At 44.5% G+C, this 22,645-nt stretch overlaps 1 long non-coding RNA gene across 1 annotated transcript in view; it reads right to left on the bottom strand.

Annotated features, from left to right (window-relative positions):
• Positions 1 to 474: 474 nt before the first annotated feature.
• The window catches only part of LOC139241659 (uncharacterized), a 237,629-nt gene continuing 215,458 nt past the window's right edge, over positions 475 to 22,645 (bottom strand). The window contains exon 3 of the long non-coding RNA XR_011588952.1: positions 475 to 612. This is a non-coding gene — a long non-coding RNA (uncharacterized lncRNA). The remainder of the gene's footprint in view (positions 613 to 22,645) is intronic.

Genomic DNA, 22,645 nt, shown 5'->3' with positions numbered 1-22,645 from the left:
TGAGGGTGTCCTTGTAACATTTCCTCGTTTGCCGTGAAGGAGTTCCGAGTAGAGCACTTGCTTTGGGAGTCTCATGTCTAGTATGTGAACGATGTGGCCTACCCAGCGTAGCTGTCAAGTGTGGAAGTGCTTCAATGCTGGGGAGGTTGGCCTGGACGAGGACACTAATGTTGGTGCGTCTGTCCTCACAGGGGATTTGTACGATCTTGCGGAGATATCGTTGGTGGTATTTCTCCAGTGATTTGAGATGTCTACTGTACATGGTCCATGTCTCTGAGCCATACAGGAGGGCGGGTATTACTACAGCGCTGTAGACCATGAGCTTGGTGGCAGTTTTGAGGGCCTGGTCTTCAAACACAACTGCATTATATGTCGTCAAGAGATCATACATGACATTACCTGAACTCGAGTCCACATACACAACATGACATGACCCCAACCCAGCCCGGGGATTAAGCAGGACTTACCCTCAGTTCCAACCATGGGATCAGCACCCACATGGGTAGTTGATCTTCCATGGGCACCAATCAGGGCTGCCACGCGTTCCTCCAGGTCAGTCAGAAGTGACGTGTTGGGTGGACCACCACCTGTCTAACGCTGTTCAGTCTGATTCTGCAAAAATGACAATAGCAATGGTCAATTATTAGCATGGATAGAGAATTGACTGGCGAACAGAAAGCAGAGAGTCGGGATAAATGGGTCCTTTTCGGGTTGGAAATCGGTGATTAGTGGTGTGCCACAGGGATCGGTGCTGGGACCACAACTGTTTACAATATACATAGATGACCTGGAAGAGGGGACAGAGTGTAGTGTAACAAAATTTGCAGATGTCACAAAGATTAGTGGGAAAGCAGGTTGTGTAGAGGACACAGAGAGGCTGCAAAGAGATTTAGATAGGTTAAGCGAATGGGCTAAGGTTTGGCAGATGGAATACAGTGTCGGAAAATGTGAGGTCATCCACCTTGGGAAAAAAAACAGTAAAAGGGAATATTATTTGAATGGGGAGAAATTACAACATACTGCAGTGCAGAGGGACCTGGGAGTCCTTGTGCATGAATCCCAAAAAGTTAGTTTGCAGGTTCAGCAGGTAATCAGGAAGGCAAATGGAATGTTGGCCTTCATTGCGAGAGGGATGGAGTACAAAAGCAGGGAGGTCCTGCTGCAACTGTACAGGGTATTGGTAAGGCCGCACCTGGAGTACTGCGTGCAGTTTTGGTCACCTTACTTCAGGAAGGATATACTAGCTTTGGAAGGGGTACAGAGACGATTCACTAGGCTGACTCCGGAGATGAGGGGCATACCTTCTGATGATAAATTAAGAAGACTGGGTCCTTACTCGTTGGAGTTCAGAAGGATAAGGGGTGATCTTATAGAAACATTTAAAATAATGAAGGGGATAGACAGGATAGAGGCAGAGAGGTTGTTTCCACTGGTCAGGGAGACTAGAACTAGGGGGCACAGCCTCAAAATACAGGGGAGCCACTTTAAAACCGAGTTGAGAAGGAATTTCTTCTCCCAGAGGGTTGTGAATCTGTGGAATTCTCTGCCCAAGGAAGCAGTTGAGGCCAGCTCATTGAATATATTCAAATCACAGATAGATAGATTTTTAACCAATAAGGGAATTAAGGGTTATGGGGAGCGGGCGGGTAAGTGGAGCTGAGTCCACGGCCAGATCAGCCGTGATCTTGTTGGGTAGCGGAGCAGGCTCGAGGGGCTAGATAGTCTACTCCTGTTCCTAATTCTTATGTTCTTATGTTCTTATTAATGTTGGGGAAGTCCAGAACCAGGGGTCACAGTCTAAGGATAAGGGGTAAGCCATTTAGGATCGAGATGAGGAGAAACTTCTTCACCCAGAGAGTGGTGAAACTGTGGAATTCTCTACCACAGAAAGTTGTTGAGGCCAATTCACTAAATATATTCAAAAAGGAGTTCGATGTAGTCCTTACTACTAGGGGGATCAAGGGGTATGGCGAGAAAACAGGAATGGGTACTGAAGTTGCATGTTCAGCCATGAACTCATTGAATGGCGATGCAGGCTTGAAGGGCCGAATGGCCTACTCCTGCACCTATTTTCTATGTTTTTTTAACCGAATTGCCCTTCTGTTGTTGTGGCACACACAGACAGCCATCAAAGCACTTATAACATAGAGTGTGCATTTAATACAGTCCTCTGTTTAATGTCCCATTAAGCTGCACGTGGTTCATGAGGAAGACATCGAAGTGCAGAAACATCTTTTAAGATCTCAGAAAGCCATCTTAATAAGATCATTCATGGCAAATAATGTGTAAAACTAAGCTTACCTACATCAACATGTGTAAGATTTACATTGTAAATAAACAAGGAGTGTATGAATAAAAATATTACTTACTCTCGCGGACGTGCACTTCTGGGAGCCCCGGTGGATCTGATCTACCGAGGACACCTCTTCTGATATGGCAGTCCATATTCTTCGGCCTACAGCTGGGGGGGTTTTCCTCGCCAACCCCTGAACAATTGTCCCCATCTGCCATCCACTGCTGCCAACACTACCTCTTGGGCATCCAGGTTCAACCTGCGAGCCCTCTGCCTCCCCAGTTCTGCTGGCTGCATTTTTAGCCTTGTTATTTATTATTCTAATTATTATTTCTCTCTATTATTATTATTTCTCTTTCTATTTCTCTATTTCATCTGCTATTATTTAATGTAAACTGCTTTTATCGCTCTGAATTTCCTGTACTTATATCTCCTCTCTCTCCCGATGAATTCCGACTAACTGCTCTCTCTCTCTATCTCTCTCTCACCAAAATCGTCTTCTGTGCATGCATGGGCGATCCCTGACCCTGACTAAGATTGCGGGGGGAAAAAAATTGGGGGACAAAATCACGCAAGCGCAGAAGGTCCATTCTTTTTCGCCGCCAAAAAAAACCAGTCTTGCACGATTAAAAATACTGCTACCGCTACCACCAGTCAACATTTGACCAAACTAGCGACCTTCAGTCATAGCGGTATTTCAGCGGTTAATAAAACTCGATCTGCAATTACCACCAGAATACTGCCGAAAAACTGCTAGTAGCAGTATTTGACGAAATTCCAGCCCATTGTGTTGCAAGTCTATAATTGTACGATATTACTTAGTTATCTACTTGTTCATTGTTTCGTAAATTTACTTAAAATGTGGTCCAATGTGATGCAGTACAGGTTTTGAAGACTGGAGAGATACTATGGAGGCAATGGATAGCCAGTTCATAAGAACATAAGAACATATGAAATAGGAGCAGGAATAGGCCATACGGCCCCTCGAGCCTGCTCCGCCATTTAATACGATCATGGCTGATCCAATCATGGACTCAGGTCCACTTTCCTGCCCGCTCCCCATAATCCCTAATTCCCTTATCGTTGAAGAAACTGTCTATTTCTGTCTTAAATTTATTCAATGTCCCAACTTCCACAGCTCTCTGAGGCAGCGAAATCCACAGATTTACAACCCTCTGAGAGAAGAAATTTCTCCTCATCTCAATTTTAAATGGGTGGCCCCTTATTCTAAGATTATGCCCTCTAGTTCTAGTCTCCCCCATCAGTGGAAACATCCTCTCTGCATCCACCTTGTCAAGCCCTCTCATAATCTTATACATTTCGATAAGATCAACTCTCATTGTTCTGAATTCCAGTGAGTAGAGGCCCAACCTACTCAACCTTTCCTCATAAGTCAATCCTCTCATTTCCGAATCAACCGAGTAAACCTTCTCTGAACTGCCTCCAAAGCAAGTATATCCTTTCGTAAATATGGAAAGCAAAACTGCATGCATTATTCCAGGTGTGGCCTCAACAATACCCTGTATAACTGTAGCAAGACTTCCTTGCTTTTATATTCCATCCCCTTTGCAATAAAAGCCAAGATTCCATTGGCCTTCCTGATCACTTGCTGTACCTGCATACTAACCATTTGTGTTTCATGCACAAGTAACCCCAGGTCCCGCTGTACTGCAGCACTTTGCAGTCTTTCTCCATTTAAATAATAACTTGCTCTTTGATTTTTTTTCTGCCAAAGTGCATGACCTCACAAATATTAGTCGCTCGTGTTTTCTGTTTTATCATCCTGGGCATGTTACAAAAACCTTGTATAGATCTAGACTGGGATGGAGACTCTCAAAGGAATGGGACTCGCCCATGAGAGTGACGTAAAATACAAATAATTTTCATTAATCTGAAATAATCTGGAATAAGACAGATAGAAAAGATGCAACTTTGTAACTAACTGTACAACTAGTTGTACAACAAACAGCAGATAGTATTTTCAAATGCTCGCTGTGAACTTCCTCGAGGATTTTCCCGATCATCTGGAAATCTATTTGGGATTCCTGCTGATCTTCTGCTGCTGTTACTGTGGACGATCAGGAGAACCCCTGGGGATATTCCCAGAGATTCTTTCAAACACAGGGAGTTGAGGGAAAAGCACATCACATGGATGAATGCTCTATTACTGCTCTTTGCACACTTTGCTCCACCTGCAACTGTTTACGCAGTCAGTAAATGTAACAAGGCTGAGTTTGCTCCCTTAGTGTTTTTACCACAAAAAAAGGTTTCAGTACATATCTGCTTTTAAACAGAGCAACAGTAAGTGATTGTCTAATGAGGAACCAATTTGGAGTGACTATATAAACAGCATCAGGAGAGCAGGGTATAAAATCTTTTATTACAAACGGCATTGGATTAACGTCATTACAACTTGCCACCATTGTAATGCCATGAGGATGTGAGACCTTGACATGCCAACCTTCCAAGATTGCTCTGGAATCTCCAGCAATTGAAGATGCATCTCCTGGAAACTGCTGTGACCAACCGAGCAGAAAAATCATAGGGGCATTAAATTATCTTTTTTTAACACCTTTGTTTTTTGGTTATAAAAATATTGGAGGTGGGAAAAATGAGCGAGGTGGTTGGAGGCGGGAGGTCATGTGACTCATCTGAGCCACAAGCAGTTTAAAAACAGCGGACTGAGTGCTGTTAACACGAAGTGCAGCAGCACAGAGTGGGAAACTTGATAGTTTGGTAAGTGGGAGAGTACGGTGAAGTGGGGTCAGGAGGCGTTGCTTTGCCTTGTTTTTCCTCAACTTTTTCTGCAGAGCGGCGGCGTACCTGAGCAAGAGCAGACCGAGGCCCGAGAGTGGGGACAAAAGCCGCAGCAGACCTGAAACTTCAAGGCATCTAATACGGCAAATGTGATCTCCTGGACTAGTTTTGATCGCCTGGTTGGGTCGGAGAGGAATTTTCCCAGATTTTTTTCCCCAATTGGCCTGGGTTTTTATCTGTTTTTTTGCCTCTCCCAGGAGATTGCACGGCTCCAGGTGAGGAGAACTCTGCTGTGTGACATCACAGGTAAGGCAGGTAAGTGATTGGTAGTGATTGTGGGCTAGGTTTTTCTTTTAAGTTAACATGTAGCATATAACGAAATGCTAAAAACTAACCTTTATTTATTGAATTAATTTAATAAACTATACAAGGTAAATACTTTGATTAACACTAAACTAATTAATAAAATAAAATAATGGGAGAACAGGAGATATGTTGCTGTTATGTGGGAGCTTCTGGATGTTTTGTTCCAGGGTGACTATATCTGCGGTAAGTGTCTGCGGCTCCACGAACTTCGGCTCTGAGTTGAGGAAATGGAATCTGAACTGCAGACATTGAGAGACATCAGGGAGGGAGAAGGTTACCTGGACCTTTTGCGCCAGGAGGCAGCCACACCCTCTAGATTAAATACTTTAGAATTGACACGGGGTCAGGGACAGGAGGGTGTGACTGCGAGTGAGACAGGTAAGGGGACAAGGAGGTAGTATTGCAGGAGCCTCAGTCCCTGCATTTGTCCAATAGATTTGAGGTTTTTGCAACCCTTGAGGACAGGTGTGCAGACTGCGGGGTGGATGAACAGACTGACCAAGGCACCGTGGTGCAGAAAGCCATTCAAGTGGGGCGAGTAAAGAGGCAGGTCGTTGTAGTCGGAACAGTATAGTTTGGGGGATAGATAGGGTTTTCTGCAGCCGAGAGTGTGTGTCCGAAGGCTGTGTTGCCTACCCAGCCAGTGGGAGGGGGAGGATCCAGTTGTCGTGGTACATGTAGTTACCAATGACATAGGTAGGACTAAGAAAGAGGTTCTGCTGAGAGAGGTTGAGCAGCTAGGGACTAAATTGAAAAGCAGGCCCACAAAGTTAATAATCTCTGCATTATTACATGAGCCATGAGCAAATTTCCATAAGGTAAAAATAATCAGGGAGATGAGTGCGTGGCTCAGGGGTTGGTGTGGGAGAAGTGGGTTTCGATTCGTGGGGCACTGGCACCAATACTCGGGAAAGAGAGAGCTGTTCCGTGGGGACGGACTGCACCTGAACTCTGCTGGGACCAGAGTTCTAGCAAACTGAATAACTAGGGAGGTAGACAGGGCTTTAAACTAAATAAGGTGGGGGGTGGTGGAGGAGGGACCCAATGGAGAGAAATCTAGAATGCTAAAGAGAAAAGAAAAGGAAGCAATGCAGGAAAGTGATTGTGGTAAGGATAACCAGATTATGTCAGGAAGGGACAGAGATATACAAATAAAACAGTGCACTAACAAAAAGGGTCCAGCTGAGAAAAAATAGCGATAAGACAAATAGGGCTATAGTACAAAAAAATATTAAGAGGTCTAATAATGTTAAAAAGACAAATCTAAAAGCACTGTATCATGTTTAACTAAATCATGTTTAACTAATTTACTGGAATTCTTTGAGGATATAACGAGCATGGTGGATAGAGGTGTACCGATGGATGTGGTGTATTTAGATTTCCAAAAGGCATTCGATAAGGTGCCACACAAAAGGTTACTGCAGAAGATAAAGGTACGCGGAGTCAGAGGAAATGTATTAGCATGGATCGAGAATTGGCTGGCTAACAGAAAGCAGAGAGTCGGGATAAATGGGTCCTTTTCGGGTTGGAAATCGGTGGTTAGTGGTGTGCCACAGGGATCGGTGCTGGGACCACAACTGTTTACAATATACATAGAAGACCTGGAAGAGGGGACAGAGTGTAGTGTAACAAAATTTGCAGATGATACTAAGATTAGTGGAAAAGCAGGTTGTGTAGAGGACACAGAGAGGCTGCAAAGAGATTTGGATAGGTTAAGCGAATGGGCTAAGGTTTGGCAGATGGAATACAATGTCGGAAAGTGTGAGGTCATCCACCTTGGGAAAATAAACAGTAAAAGGGAATATTATTTGAATGGGGAGAAATTACAACATGCTGAGGTGCAGAGGGACCTGGGGGTCCTTGTGCATGAATCCCAAAAAGTTAGTTTACAGGTGCAGCAGGTAATCAGGAAGGCGAATAGAATGTTGGCCTTCATTGCGAGAGGGATGGAGTACAAAAGCAGGGAGGTCCTGCTGCAACTGTATAGGGTACTGGTAAGGTCACACCTGGAGTACAGCGTGCAGTTTTGGTCACCTTACTTAAGGAAGGATATACTGGCTTTGGAGGGGATACAGAGACGATTCACTAGGCTGATTCCGGAGATGAGGGGGTTACCTTATGATGATAGATTGAGTAGACTGGGTCTTTACTCGTTGGAGTTCAGAAGGATGAGGGGTGATCTTATAGAAACATTTAAAATAATGAAAGGGATAGACAGGATAGAGGCAGAGAGGTTGTTTCCACTGGTAGGGGAGACTAGAACTAGGGGGCACAGCCTCAAAATACGGGGGAGCCAATTTAAAACCGAGTTGAGAAGGAATTTCTTCTCCCAGAGGGTTGTGAATCTGTGGAATTCTCTGCCCAAGGAAGCAGGTGAGGCTAGCTCATTGAATGTATTCAAGTCACAGATAGATAGATTTTTAACCAATAAGGGAATTAAGAGTTACGGGGAGAGGGCAGGTAAGTGGAGCTGAGTCCACCGCCAAGATCAGCCATGATCTTATTGAATGGCGGAGCAGGCTCGAAGGGCTAGATGGCCTACTCCTGTTCCTAATTCTTATATTCTTATGAATGCACGAAGCATTCGGAATAATGTAGATGAATTAACAGCACAAATAAATGTAAAAGGATACAATATAGTTGCAATTATGGAGACATGGTTGCAGGGTGACCAGGGTTGGGAACTGAATATCCAAGGATTTTCGATATTTAGGAAGGACAGGCAAAAAGGAAAAGTGGGGTGGGGTGGTGTTGTTAGTAAAGGATGAAATCAGAACAATAGTGAGAAAGGATATTGGCTCAGAAAATCAAGATCTAAAATCAGTCTGGGTGGAGCTAAGGAGCACCAAGGGGCAGAAAACATTGGTGGGGGTTGGCTATAGGCCTCCAAACAGTAATGGTAGTTTAGGGGATGACATTAAACAGGAAATTAGAGATGCATATCACAAGAGTACGACAGTGACGCAGGTGACTTTAATCACATATCGACTGGCCAAACCAAATTAGTAATAATACTGTGAATTCCTGGAGTGTGTATGAGATGGGTTTTTAGGAGGAGCCTACAAGGGAACAGGCTATCCTAGATTGGGTATTGTGCAATGAGAAGGGGTTAATTAATAGTCTTGTTTTGCGGGGTCCTTTCGGGAAGTGTGACCATAACATGATTGAATTCCTTATTAAGATGGAAAGTGAAGTAGTCCAATCCGAAACTAGGGTCCTAAATCTAAACAAAGGAAACTACGAAGGTATGAGAAATGAATTGGCTATGATAGATTGGGAAGATTCATTAAAAGGCATTACGGTGGATAGGCAATGGCTAACATTTAAGGAACAATGCCTGAATTGCAATACTTATACATTCCTTTCTGCGCAAATACACAAAGGGAAATGTGGCCCAACCATAGCTAACAAAATAAATTAAGGATAGTATTATATCCAAAGAGGAGTCATACAAAGTTGCCAGAAAAAATAGCAAGCCTGAGGATTGGGAGCAGTTGAAAATTCAGCAAAAAAGGACCAAGAGATTGATTAAGAGAGGAAAAATAGAGTATGAGAGTAAACTTGCAAGGAATATAAAAACCAACTTCAAAAATTTCTACAAGTACGTAAAAAGAAAAAGATTAGTGAAGACAAATGTAGGTCCTTTACAGTCAGAAACGGGAGAATTTATAATGGGGAACATGGAAATGGCAGAACAATTAAATAAATACTTTGGTTCTGTCTTTACACAAGAGGACACAAATAACAAAACAGAAATGCTAGGGAACCAAGGGTCTAGTGAGCAAGAGGAATTAAAGGAAATAATTATTTGTAAGAAAATAGTGCTGGAGAAACTAAAGGGACTGAAGGCCAATAAATCCCCAGGGCCTGATGATCTGCATCCCAGAGTACTGAAAGAGGCAGCTATGGAAATAGTGGATGCATTGATTGTCATCTTCCAAAATTCGATAGATTATGGAACAGTTCCTGCAGATTGGAAAGTGGCAAATGTAACCCCACTATTTAAAAAATGAGGGAGAGAGAAAACAGGGAAATGCAGACCGGTTAGCCTAGCATCTGTCGTAGGGAAAATGCTAGTGTTTATTATAAAGGATGTGATAACGGGACACTTAGAAAATATCAACGGATAAGACAAAGTCAACATGGATTTATGAAAGGAAAATCATGTTTGACAAACCTACTGGAGTTTTTTTGAGGATGTAACTGATAGAATAGATAAGGGAGAACCAGTGGATGCAGTGTATTTGGATTTTCAGAAGATCTTTGATAAAGTCCCACATAAGAGGTTAGTGTGCAAAATTAACCACATAGGATTGGGGTAATATACTGGCATCGATAAAAAATTGGTTAACTGACAGGAAACACAGAGTAGGAATAAACGGGTCTTTTTCGGGGTGGCGGGCAGTGACTACTGGGGTGCCACAGAGATCAATGCTTGGGCCCCAGTTATTCACAATATATATATATATATATATATATAGAAATGATTTGGGTGAGGGAACCAAATGTAATATTTCCAAGTTTGCTGATGACACAAAATTAAGTGGGATTGAGTTGTGAGGAGGATGCAAAGACGCTGCAAGGTGATTTAGATAGGTTGAGTATGCGGGCAAACACACGGCAGATGCAGTATAATATGGATAAATGTGAAGTTATTCACTTTGGTAGGAAAAACATAAAGACAAAGTATTATTTAAATGGTAATAGCTTGGGAAATGTCAATGTACAAAGGGACCTTGTGCACCAGTCATTAAAAGTAAATATGCCGGTGCAGCAAGCAGTTAGGAAGGCAAATGGAATGTTGGCCTTCATTGCAAGAGGATTTGCGTACAGGAGCAAGGATGTCTTACTACACTTATAGAGGGCCTTGGTGAGACCACACCTGCAGTATTGTGTGCAGTTTTAGTCTCCTTACCTAAGAAAGGATATGCTTGCCATATAGGGAGTGCAGCGAAGGTTCACTAGACTGATTCCTGGGATAGCAGGACTGTGGTATGAGGAGAGATTAGGTCAACTAGGCTTGTATTCACTAGAGTTTAGAAGAGTGAGAGGGGATCTCATTGAAACGTATAAAATTCTGACTGGGCTGGACAGACTGGATGCGGGGAGGATATTTTCCCTGGCTGGGAAGTTTAGAACAAGGGGTCACAGTCTCAGGATATGGGGTAGGAAATTTAGGACCGAGATGAGGAGAAATTTCTTCACCACAGAAGGCTGTGGAGGCCAACTCACTGAATATCTTTAAGAAGGAGAGAGATAGATTTCTAGACACACAAGGCATCAAGGTGTATGGGGAGAAAGCGGGAATATGATGTTAACATAGAGGATCAGCCATGATCATATTGAATAGTAGTGCAGACTCGAAGGACCGAATGGCCTATTCCTGCTCCTATTTTCTCTGTTTCTATGAAACCTCTAGGAATATTTCCAACCAGAGTTGGCAACTCTAGTGAGACCTCAACACGAATTAGCTCCCCTGAATGAGAAGGAACTGCCACCATCAGACACAAGTGACTTCTAGGGCCCCTTTCATGCAATGTCCTGTAACTGCTGTTGCAACCTTGCAATATGGTACAGTTCCCACCACTTATAATGGGAACATCAGTGTCAATGCAATTTGAAATTAAAAAGCACAGAGGGAATCTTCACCTTTCATCTCTCCACTGCTCTCCTGCTCCCAGAAACTGTGAAATAAAACAATTAAATATGCTAGTGCTGTTCTCATCGTAATTCCTCTGCGTGCTTGCTTAAATGCAGGCTTTGAACTGGTTGTACAATATGCCCCAAAGAACCAGAGGCACCAAATTGCACTCATTGTAAGTGACTTTCACTTTTTCTTCTCTGTTTTTTATTATTTTTGTGGGAAATATTCCTGGCTCCAGACGCGCAATGCAAGATGGAAGCTTTCTGCTTTATTCAGTTACAGAAAGCTGAATGGGGCTGAAGTATGCTGTAGTCTGGTCAGCTTCACCTCTGATCACTTGCACCACTACAACAGGCACTGCAAATGTAGCTTGAGTTTCAGCAGGCTGTGATGGAAGGTATCTATCTTCTCTAGCAGCGATCACAGGAGTTCTAGAGGCCACAAGGCGGGCGGGGAGCGGGGGGGGGGCGGGGGGTGAGTGGAGGGAGGGGGTGACTGAAGGCAGTGGTGCCATTAAAGAATTAATGGCAGGTAATCGCACTTTCACAATGTACAAACAGCTGCTTCAACATGCTCGAAATAATCGACGCGCTTAATACCGTTTAAGCAATCCCTTTTTAATTGATGCCTATGGTAATGATAAACGTTAGGGCCATTTGTCCAGTGTAGGTAGCTATCTAAGATAAGCAGGGATGGTGTAGGTGGTGACAGCTCAGTGGATCCCTTCCTGATCTGGGAGCCATGGCATCCCATTGACGGCTGTAGTGCCTCAGTGCTTCAATTTTTACCAACAGTAAAGGTAATGGGGCAGAAATTCTGGCCTCCCGGGTCCGTACTGAGCATCTACGGATCTGGGAATGCATTGCAAAAGCTGGTTTTCAGCGCACAATTTGCATGCACTGAAAACCGGCTTTTCCGATCTGTTAAGCTGGAGTTTGACAGATCTTCCATATCTCGGGAGCAAGGACATTTGCAAGGGCAAGATTGCGGGATTTACCCATATCTTGCCCAGCAAATGTCCTCAAAACTCTTGCGCCTGATAAAAGCAGACGCATAGCCTACTTTTACAGGTGTAAGAGTTTTAAAATACACAAAAACATTTTAAAATAAAATTATAAAAACACATTTTATTGTTAAAAAAAACCCTCCCCACTGCGGTAAGTTTATTTTAAACCATGATTAAAAAAACTTTTTTAACAATCGGAAAAATATATAATTTTTTACAATACATAAATAACTAATTTAAATTAATAAAAATATATGGTGTATTTTTCTATTTTTTCTTAATGTTTTGTGTGTTTTGGGGGCTGTTTCTCATTCATAATAATAGGAAATCCAACAGAGTTCCCATTATTATGAATGAGAACATACTTTACCTGATTGGCTGCCCAAAACCATGTGACTGCAACTCCAGTCCTGTGCACGTCCTGATGTGCACACGCTGCGACGTGTAGTCAGTGGTGGCCTCAGGACCTGGACCTCGCGTGGGTGCAGCAGGATAAGGTAAGTGCGCATTTTTAAAAAGTTTTTTAGCTGATCGCCCGCGGGAAGCAGCCGACTGGGATTTCTGGGCCAATAGTTCCTGGTATTTTGGGGACAGTGAGGTTCCACGTGGTAAATAACAACCCCAGAAGAGAAAGGGTAAGAGTACTGTTTATCAAAAAAAGAAAAGGCATTGGGCATAAAAATGGTACCAATTTAAACAATCCTGGTCAGACCACCTTCAGTTGATTGACAATGCAATTTCCATCCTCTTTCATATCAGTCGATGGCAATGTGGGCACCAGCACACCGTAAAGGTTGACATATGATTATGCACCATCTTTTTACATGAATCTTTCTTTTTGGCATTTTCAGATTATCCGCAAATACTTCAGCATCAAATGTTTACATGGGGGATTGCAGATTTACAGCTCTGTGCTGGTTGTCAAGCCTGCCAGAGTACAGTGAACCTGTCAGACCCATTCATATCAAGCTAGCATGCAGTCATACTACCTGTCTCTCCCTCCTGCTCATTTCTGCCATATGTGTATTTCCTTGGTGAATTGAGAAGTTATCTTTGACTGGAAATACAATTCTGCTTAATCGTGGGGCAGGTGCACTTAAGGTTGGAAATTATCTGATAGCCACTATTGCAGCCTGACATGCATGCACAGCTCATGTTCTGTGACCTGTTTTGAAGAGGAAAATTTTAAAGGGAGAAAAAGAAATCATGTTTTGCACTGACTGCAGCAAAATATACTGACTGTAATTATATTTTCCTAGCTGTAATTGTTTCTCATTATGCAATTATTAATTTCAAAGGAGCAGCAAAATGCTGTTGCAAGAAAAAACTGCTCAATTATTCATCCCCGTGGAAATAAAATGTTCCGTAAGCTGGTCGTTACTCAAAGGGTCATGTTAAATATATTCATATTATTAGCTTGAAGGGAGAATTTTTTTGGTACAATTAAGGACCATTCAGCACAATCACTAGCCATATAGATAGGTGTAATGTATTTGCTTCATGGGTTCTTTGCTTAAGAATTCATAGCAACACATTGCTATTAAGAACTAGTTGGTTTATTAACAAAGGTTTAACAATCACACGACACATTACCAGTTCATCCACCAGGCTCACAACCATCTGCCTCATCATGGATCCCCTGAACCCAACTGGTTGGGGTTTTATGAGTCTTGTGAAGATCACATGATTGGCTAAACCACACACAACTGAACAGCTCTACAACTCTTTGGTTGGTTGGAAACAAAATTAACCATTTAAATCAAGTGCCCCTGAATCTGGGGGACACTCCAACACTTATCAAGGCCCTTTGGGCACTAAAACATACATTATACAATGGCCCCCTATAAAAGGGGAGGGGGACACTAAAACCAGCAATAAAACAAATTAAACTTTAAAACATATAAAATCAAATTAAAATTAGGTTGCCGGGGGTGATGATGCACTCCAGTCCCTCCAGCGCCCACCTCTCGCGGAAGGCCGCGAGCGCACCGGTGGACACCGCGGCGAGCTCCATCTCCAAGGACACCCTGGCTCGGATGTACGCACAGAAGAGAGGCAGGCAGTCAGGCTGAACGACCCTTTCGATCGCCTGCTGCCTGGACCGGCTGATGGCCAACAGCTCTACAAACCTGTAAGCATATTCACTGGTGCATACATTACAATGTTTCACTGACATGGGTTAACTCACACGGTTTCCCCAAAGGAATATTGTTTGACTAATACCTAGCTGCAGTATTCATTCTTGGAATAAAGTTAACTTACACAAATAAGCTTTCTCACTGACCTCATCAGGGCATCATTGGTCCACATAAAGTGGCTTCTCAGCTTTGGTGCTGAAGTATTTGCAGATAATCCGAAAATGCCAGAAATAACGATGAATGTAAAGAAATGATGTATGTTCATGTGTCAACCTTTACTATGTGCTGGTACCCATATTACTGTCTACTGATACCGAAGAAATTACTGTTGGCAATATTGCCAGATGTCCACTTAATGCATTTATGTGGCATTCCTCTCTCATTTATTGTATATGGATTAACACCTCTACTAAAATAACGGACACAGGAATATCACATGGATGATTTAAATGTTCATCAGCTAATGGTGCAAACATCAATTTTTCGACTTATGTGTCTGTGTATGTGTGGCAGGTACATAATTTAGTTTGTGCTTTAATCCAATTGATTGGTAAATTTGAGACAGTGAGTGAGAAGATCATGGCTGAATTTCCACATATCACAGAAGAAAAATATGTGGCAGATAATTGATCATGTATAATCGTCAGTAAACCAAGAAATGGGGGCCGAAATTCACCCACGCCGGAAACGGTTCGCACCTACTGTTTTTCTTGTGTTTTGGCCGCCGCAATGGATGCGGCGACCCACCTTGCGAAATTCAGCTCTTTGTCGTTTTTTTTCAAGCAGGACGGAAATCGGTCACAATGGGGGCAGAAGTGGAGGCGGAATGGACTCTCCGTAGCTATCAGTCTTCTTCTTCTTCTTAGGCGGTCCCTTGTATCAAGGATGACTTGGTTCCACACCAAAAAGGGATGAGTTTACAGGTGTTTCAATGAAGGGCCTGATATCCCAGATCCCGGACTACAATGTTAAAGGGTGGAGGATGCCTGTGCGTGGATTTTTTTTAATGTGTGGTGGCCTTTGCACACCAGCCACCAAACAGGCTTGACAGAGCTAGGTTTTGGTCCAGTGGCAAGGATTGACCAAAACGACTGGAGACCAGCTCTGCTGCACGGAACTGGTGTGCACACATATCGCAGTGTGGGCTGTCCCGTGCTGCCCCTGGGCTCTCTCCTCTGCTGGGCCCTGAACTCACGCCTCTCCTGGGCCCTGATCACGTCGCTCCACGATCACTCGCCGCTCCTTCACCCCGACCTCGCTGCTGTACCTGCCCACGCTCCAATCACCGACCTGGACCTTGGTGACGTCCAATCCAGTCGCCCTCTTCACTGCCATTGCCCTCTTGCACCAGCTCACGCTGCTCCCTGAAGTGGTATGCTGCCACGCTGTTCCAGAGGCTGCTCGCCGCTCGCCTTTTATGGCCCCGACTGCTGATGTCAGTCATCAGCACCGAGCTGGTGACGTCATCGCACTGGCGCGTTAACATGTCTCTCCTCTTCAGTTAAAGGGGAGAGCCGCTGCGAGCGCTGCAGATTTTTAAGTAAAGTCCACTGAGCCACCATGGAGGGTTTAGGCTGGGCCAGCGGCCTGTTGACGGCCCGGCCAAGCCGAGGGGCATAATTGTCGGGCCGACCGAGCAATCGGACACCAAAAAAAAATAAGTTTGCCCTCCCCTTTAATGGAGGCCATAGCACCATTTTACCCACACTGCAAACACAGTGCACCAACAAAAAGAACTGTCAGGGCCACTGAGTGGCGGCCGGAAGATTTTCTAAGGTGAATTTTGCTTGCGGGGCGGGACATCGACGCTGCACGCTTTGATGACGCACTTACGAAAGTTCAGCAGTAGCGGGGCAGAAGTGGGAACGGCCAAAAAATTCACCAGGGAGAATTTTGCGAGCAGCGGCTATTCAACTCCAAATCGGCGGCCAGTTGACACCGCCACGCGGCCGTTGCTTTCCGGTGGTAACAGGCCTTATCGGGAGGTTGAATTTCGGCCCCATGGTCTCTTATCAGAAGTAATACACATAGAAAGATATATATATATGTCCTTGTAATCGTTACTTCATGTGATTCATCCTAAGGTACAGTTCCACAGGTGCTGGTAGTCATTGGATACCTCAGCTGACTTGAAGCTTGTAAATGTTCTATTTGTGCCATCTAGTACTGTGCTCATTGTTCAAGTAGCTTGCTTACTTCCACCCATAATTATTTTGAAGACGTATAACATACCTCTCCTCGGTCTTCTTTCCTCCAGCAAAAATTAATGTAGTTGCTTGAGCTTTTCTTCACAACTTAGTACCTATGTTCCTGACCACTCTTCTCTGAATCCTTGCTGTTGTATCTATATCCTTTTTGGGGTCGGGTGACCAAAATTGCACATCAGGCTCCAGAACTCACCAATGTCAGTTTAATAGGTTGTCATGTCTAATTTGCTGCTTTGCAGATGCAACCGAGTACCAAGGATAACATTTAAAATTAATGTATTTTGGATGTGTATGAGCAGCTAATTCATCTTTAACTGACAAAAGAAAGACATTTAGTTCTTTCTTTAACCGATATGTTGTACAATTAAAACACCCAGAAATCTGTAAAGTGATCACGGTTTAGACAAGACATCATGAAGATTTGAGGGTCTGATTTGGCATAGCTATTGGCTGTTCAATTTTAAATTTTGATTAGTAAACAGAAATGGTTAATGATGACAGTACAAAACAATAGGATTTTTAATTGTAAACAATCAAGGCCTTTAAAAAGTCAGTGTAAAATACAGTCTCTAGCCTTGTGGATGCATTTTGTTCAGTAAGGCTGGTAAGAAGGGAAATAAATTCAAATTACTGCTCATAATGTAAATTATTTACAATACTTCAATGGCTTCTAAACATTGAGCAAGCAAAGAGAATAGAGAAGGGACGGGTATCTCCAGAAATACATTTGGTGATCTCAGAATTTCATTGCAGTCCTGAGGTTGTTAAAGCTGCAGCTGCCATGTGATTTGAAGTGTCCCTGACGAATAGGTTGATGCTGAAAACCTGTTCAAATAAAAAGGCTTCCTATCAGCATCCATTATGGAGATCTTCACATTTTTGTAGGAGCGATCATATACAGCAAAGTGCTGACCTCCAGTCCTGACCCTGAGCATCAGCTCTGTGATTGGCAGGAATACAGGCAAAGGGGACTGGGATCTGGATTGAGTTAAAGAGCATAGGTCAGCTGTCTAAGTACACAAAATGGTGCCTTTGATATTGAACTCTGCTGTGAAAACATGAATATCTTTAGAACAGATGGTGCTCAAAAGAACATTTTAACAGGTAGGCATCCTCACCAGCTATCTATGTGTCAGAAAAATGTAATTAAAGGACAGAATAGAGCACTGCTGGTTTAAGATCTACTGCCAAATATTAAGAGGTAATGTGTTAGCAACAAAAGGGTTAGATGAAGAGGGGTGGGAAAGGCTTCTCTGGAACATAAACGCCATAGACCAGTTGGGCCAAACGGCCTGATTTTATGCTGCAGAGTCTATGTAATTCTTTTAAAAATTAGAAGAGGAAGAATTGGAGTTAGAAAAAACAAATCTATAGTGACACCTTAAAAGGACAAATCATTAAGGCTAAAAACAAAATAATGGCCTTAAACCTCGAGGGCAAAGTTAGTTTGTGTGCAATAAAGTGAAATACAAATTATATTCCTCCAAAATTTAGAGCAAATACTGTGGATAAAGAAGTTATTATGCCTTTCTGAATGTTTACCTAATCTAATTTTCTGGATTGAAAAATTAATGTTTGTAATTAAGAAAAGGCCGAACTGCCAATCATGCCAGAGCCTGTATAATCCTTTCCAGCGGTGGTATAATGATATACAGTCGGGAAGGAGTGGCCCTGGGAGTCCTCAACATTAACTCCAGACTCCAAGAAATCTCATGGCATCAGGCTAAACATGAGCAAGGAAACCTCCTGATTATCACCTACTGCCCTCCCTCAGCTGATGAATTAGTCCTCCTCCATGTTGAACACTTCTTGGAAAAATTACTAAGGGTAGCAAGGGTACAGAATGTATTCTGGATGGGGGACTTCATTGTCCATCACCACATGTGGCTCAGTAGCACCACTACTGGCCGAGTCCTGAAGGGACATAGTTGCCAGACTGGGCTGATGGTGAGAGAACCAACATGAGGGAAAAACTTACATGACCTTACCAATCTATCTGTCCATGACAGTATTGGTAGGAGAGACCAGAGCACCAACTGAAGACACTCTCCATTGTGTTGTGTGGCACTACCACCGTGCTAACTGGGATAGGTTAAAAACTGATCTAGCAGCTCAAAACTGGGCATCCATGAGGCGCTGTGGACCATCAGCAGTAACAGAATTGTATTACACCACAATTTGTAAAATCATGTACCTCACTTTACCATTACCATCAAGCCAGGGAACTAACACTGGTTCAATGAGGAATGTAGAAGAGCATGCCAGGAGCAGCACCAGGCTTACCTAAAAATGAGGTGCCAAACTGGCAAAGCTACAGCACAGGACTCATCATAGGCAGACTTGAGGTGCTCAGCGCCCTCCTGGATACATTTCCTCAACTTAGGGTGGTCTTTGGCCAGGGACTCCCAGATGTCAGTGGGGATGCTGCACTTTATCAGGGAGGCTTTGAGGGTGTCCCTGGTACATTTCCTCTGCCTACCTTTGGCTCGCCTGCCGTGAAGGAGTTCCGAGTAGAGCGCTTGCTTTGGGAGCCTCGTGTCTGGCATGCGAACGATGTGGCCTGCCCAGCGGAGCAGATCAAGTGTGGTCAGTGCTTCAATACTGGGGATGTTGGCCTGGTCAAGGACGCTAATGTTGGTGCATCTGTGCTCCCAGGGGATTTATAGGACCTTGCGGGACATCATTGGTGGTATTTCTCCAGCGAATTGAGATGTCTACTGGATATGGTCCATGTCTCTGAGCCATACAGGACGGCGTGTATGAGCTTGGTGGTGGATTTGAGGGCCTGGTCTTCAAACACTCTTTTCCTCAGGCGGCCGAAGACTGCGCTGGTGCACTGAAGGCGGTGTTGAATCTCGTCTTCAATATCTGCTCTTGTTGATAAGAGGCTCTCGAGGTATGAGAAATGGTCCACGTTGTTCAGGGCCACGCCATGGATCTTGATGACTGGGGGGCAGTGCTGTGGGGCGAGGTCAGGCTGGTGGAGGACCTTTGTCTTACGGATGTTTAGCGTAAGGCCCAAGCTTTTGTATGCCTCAGTGAATATGTTGATTATGACTTGGAGTTCAGCCTCTGTATGTGCGCAGATGTCGGCGTTGTCCGGGTACTGTAGCTCAATGACAGACGTTGGGGTGGTCTTGGACCTGGCCTGGAGTCGACGAAGGTTGAACAGGTTCCCACTGGCACTGTAGTTTAGTTCCACTCCAGCAGGGAGCTTGTTGACTGTGAGGTGGAGCATGGCAACGAGGAAGATTGAGAAGAGGGTTAGAGCGATGACGCAGCCCTGTTTCACCCCAGTCCGGACGTGGATTGGGTCTGTAATGGATCCATTGGTAAGGCGTTGGGGGCATCCAAAATGGAGGAGGATCCTCCATAGACCCTCGTGGTCGACAGTGTCAAAAGCCTTTGTAAGGTCGAAGAAGGCCATGTATAAGGGCTGGTGCTGTTCCCTGCATTTTTCCTGCAGCTGTCGCAGGCTGTAGGGGATGAAATCCGCACTGTGACTCTGGGAGGAGCTTCTCAGCCACAGGAAGAAGACGGTTGAGGAGGACTCTAGCAACGACTTTCCCAGTGGCTGATAACAGGGAGATTCCGCTGTATTTGCCACAGTCGGACGTCCCCTTTTTTAAAGATGGTCACGATCACTGCATCCCTGAGATCTCCCGGCATGCTTTCCTCACTCCAGATGAGAGAGATGAGGTCATATATTCGTGCCAACAGTGCATGTCCACCATACTTCAGTGCCTCAGCGGGGATTCCATCCTCTCCCGTAGCCTTGTTGTTCTTAAGTTGTCTTATGGCTTTTTTTACCTGTGCTGGGGTTTTACTGAGGTGGTGGCGGGTAGAATGCTGCGGATTGGAGTCGAGAACACTCGATTCAAAGGCACAGTCTCGATTGAGATGCATGCTAAACAGCAGAAGCCGCATGCTATGAACAAACCTAAGCAATCTCTTAATCAACGGATCAGATTAAAGTTTTGCAGTCCTGCCACATCCAGTCACGAATGGTGGGGAACAATTAAACAACTAATGGGAGTAGGAGGCTCCATGAACACCCCATCTTTCAATGATGGCACAGCCCAACACTTGAGTGCTAAATACAAGGCTAAAGTGTTTGTAACCATCTTCAGCCAGATGTGTCGAGTGATTGATCCTTATCAGCCTCCTCCTGAGGTCCCCACCATCACAGAATCCAGTCATGAATTCGCACCACTCAAATGCCAGGCATTGACCATCTCCAGCAAGAGAGCAACTAGACACTTCCCCTTGACATTCATCAGAATTACCATCTACATAAATACTGTGCCTACAAGAGCAGGTCAGAGGCTGGGTCTTCTGCGGTGAGTGACTCACCTCCTGACTCCCCAACGCCTTTCCACCATCTACAAGGCATAAGTCAGGACTGTGATGGAATACACTCCATTTGCGTGGATGAGTACAAGTCCAACAACACTCAGGAAGCTCAAAACCATCCAGGACAAAGAAGCCCACTTGATTGGCACCCCACCTATCACCTTAAACATTCACTCCGTCCATCACCGATATACCGTGGCTGCCATGTGTACCAGCTACAAGATACACTGCAGCAACCCACCAAGGCTTTTTCAACTTCCTAAACCCGCGAACCCCACCACCTAGAAGGACAAGGGTCTATGGTGCATGGGAAGATAACCCCATGCAAGTTCCCCTCCAAGTCACACACCATCCTGACTTGGAAGTATATCGCTGTTCCTTCATTGTTGCTGGGTCAAAATCCTGGAACTCCCTCCCGAACAGTACTCTGGGAGTACAATCGCCTCACGGCCTGCAGCAGTTCCAGAAGGCAGCTCACCATCATCAGCTTCTCAGGGCCAATTAGGGATGGGCAAAAAAAGCTGGCCTTGCCAGTGAAGTCCAAATCCCACGAATGAATTTTCAAAAAAAGCAGGAGTAGGCCATACAGCCCTTCGAGCCTGCTCCACCATTCAGTAAGATCATAGCTGATCTTAGTTCACAATTCCACATTCTTGCCCAATCCCCATATCCCTTGATTCCCTCAGAGTCTAAAAATCTATTTATTTCAGCTTTGAATATATTCATCGACTGAGCATCCACAGCCCTCTGGAATAGAGAATTCCAAATATTCACAGCCCTCTGAGTGAAGAAAGTTCTCCTCTTCTCAATCCTAAATTGCCTACCCCAGTTTCCTTTCTAATAATTTTTTAATTTCTTCCGGGATGTGGACGTTGCTGGCAAGGTCAGCTTTTATTGCCCATCCCTTACTGCCCTTGAGAAGGTGGTGGTGAATGTCTTTTTGAACCTCTGCAGTCCTTGTGGTGAAGGTATCCCCACAGTGCTGTCAGGGAGGAAGTTCCAGGATTTTGACCCAGCAATGTTGAATGAACGGCGATATATTTCCAAGTCAGGATGGTGTGTAACTTGGCGGGGAACCTGCAGGTGATGGTGTTCCCATGCGCCTGCTGCCTTTGTCGTTCTAGCTGATGGGTTTGGGAGTTGCTACTGAAGAAGCCATTGCGAGTTGCTGCAGTGCATCTTTTACATGGTACACACTGCAACCAATGATGGAGGGAGTGAATGTTGAAGGAATTGGATGGCGTGCCAATCAAGCAGGCTGCTTTTTCTTGGATGGTGTCAAACTTCTTGAGTATTGTTGGAGCTGCACTCATCCAGGAAAATGGAGAATATTCCATCACACTCCTGATGGGGAGTCAGGATGTGAAACACTCGCCGCAGATTGGCCAGCCTCTGACCGGCTCTTGTTGCCACAGTATTTATGTGGCTGGTCCAATTAAGTGTCTGGTCAATGGTGACCCGCAGAATGTAGATGGTGGGGGATTTGGTGATGGTAATGCTGCTGAATGTCAAGGGGAGGTGGTTCAACTCTCGCTTGTTGGAGATGGTCATTGCCTGGCACCTGTGTGGTGCGAATGTTACTTGCCACTTATCAGCCCAGCCTGACTGTTGTCCAGGTCTTGCTGCATGCGGGCATGGACTGCTTCAGTATCTGAGGAGTTGCGAATGGAATTGAACACTGTGCAATCATCAGTGAACATCCCCATTTTTGACCTTATGATGGAAGGTCGTTCATTGATGAAGCAGCTGAAGATGATTGGGCCTAGGAACTCATGCAGCGAAATCCTGGGGCTGCGTTGATTGACCTCCAACAACCACAACCGTTTTCCTTTGTGCTGGTATGACTCCAGCCAGTGGATAGTTTCCATGCCCCCACACCCC

This window comes from Pristiophorus japonicus, chromosome 1 (assembly GCF_044704955.1).
Source record: "Pristiophorus japonicus isolate sPriJap1 chromosome 1, sPriJap1.hap1, whole genome shotgun sequence".
NCBI lineage: Eukaryota > Metazoa > Chordata > Chondrichthyes > Pristiophoridae > Pristiophorus > Pristiophorus japonicus.
The sequence above is the reverse complement of the archived record's forward strand: the minus strand, read 5'-3'. Positions and strand labels throughout refer to the sequence as shown.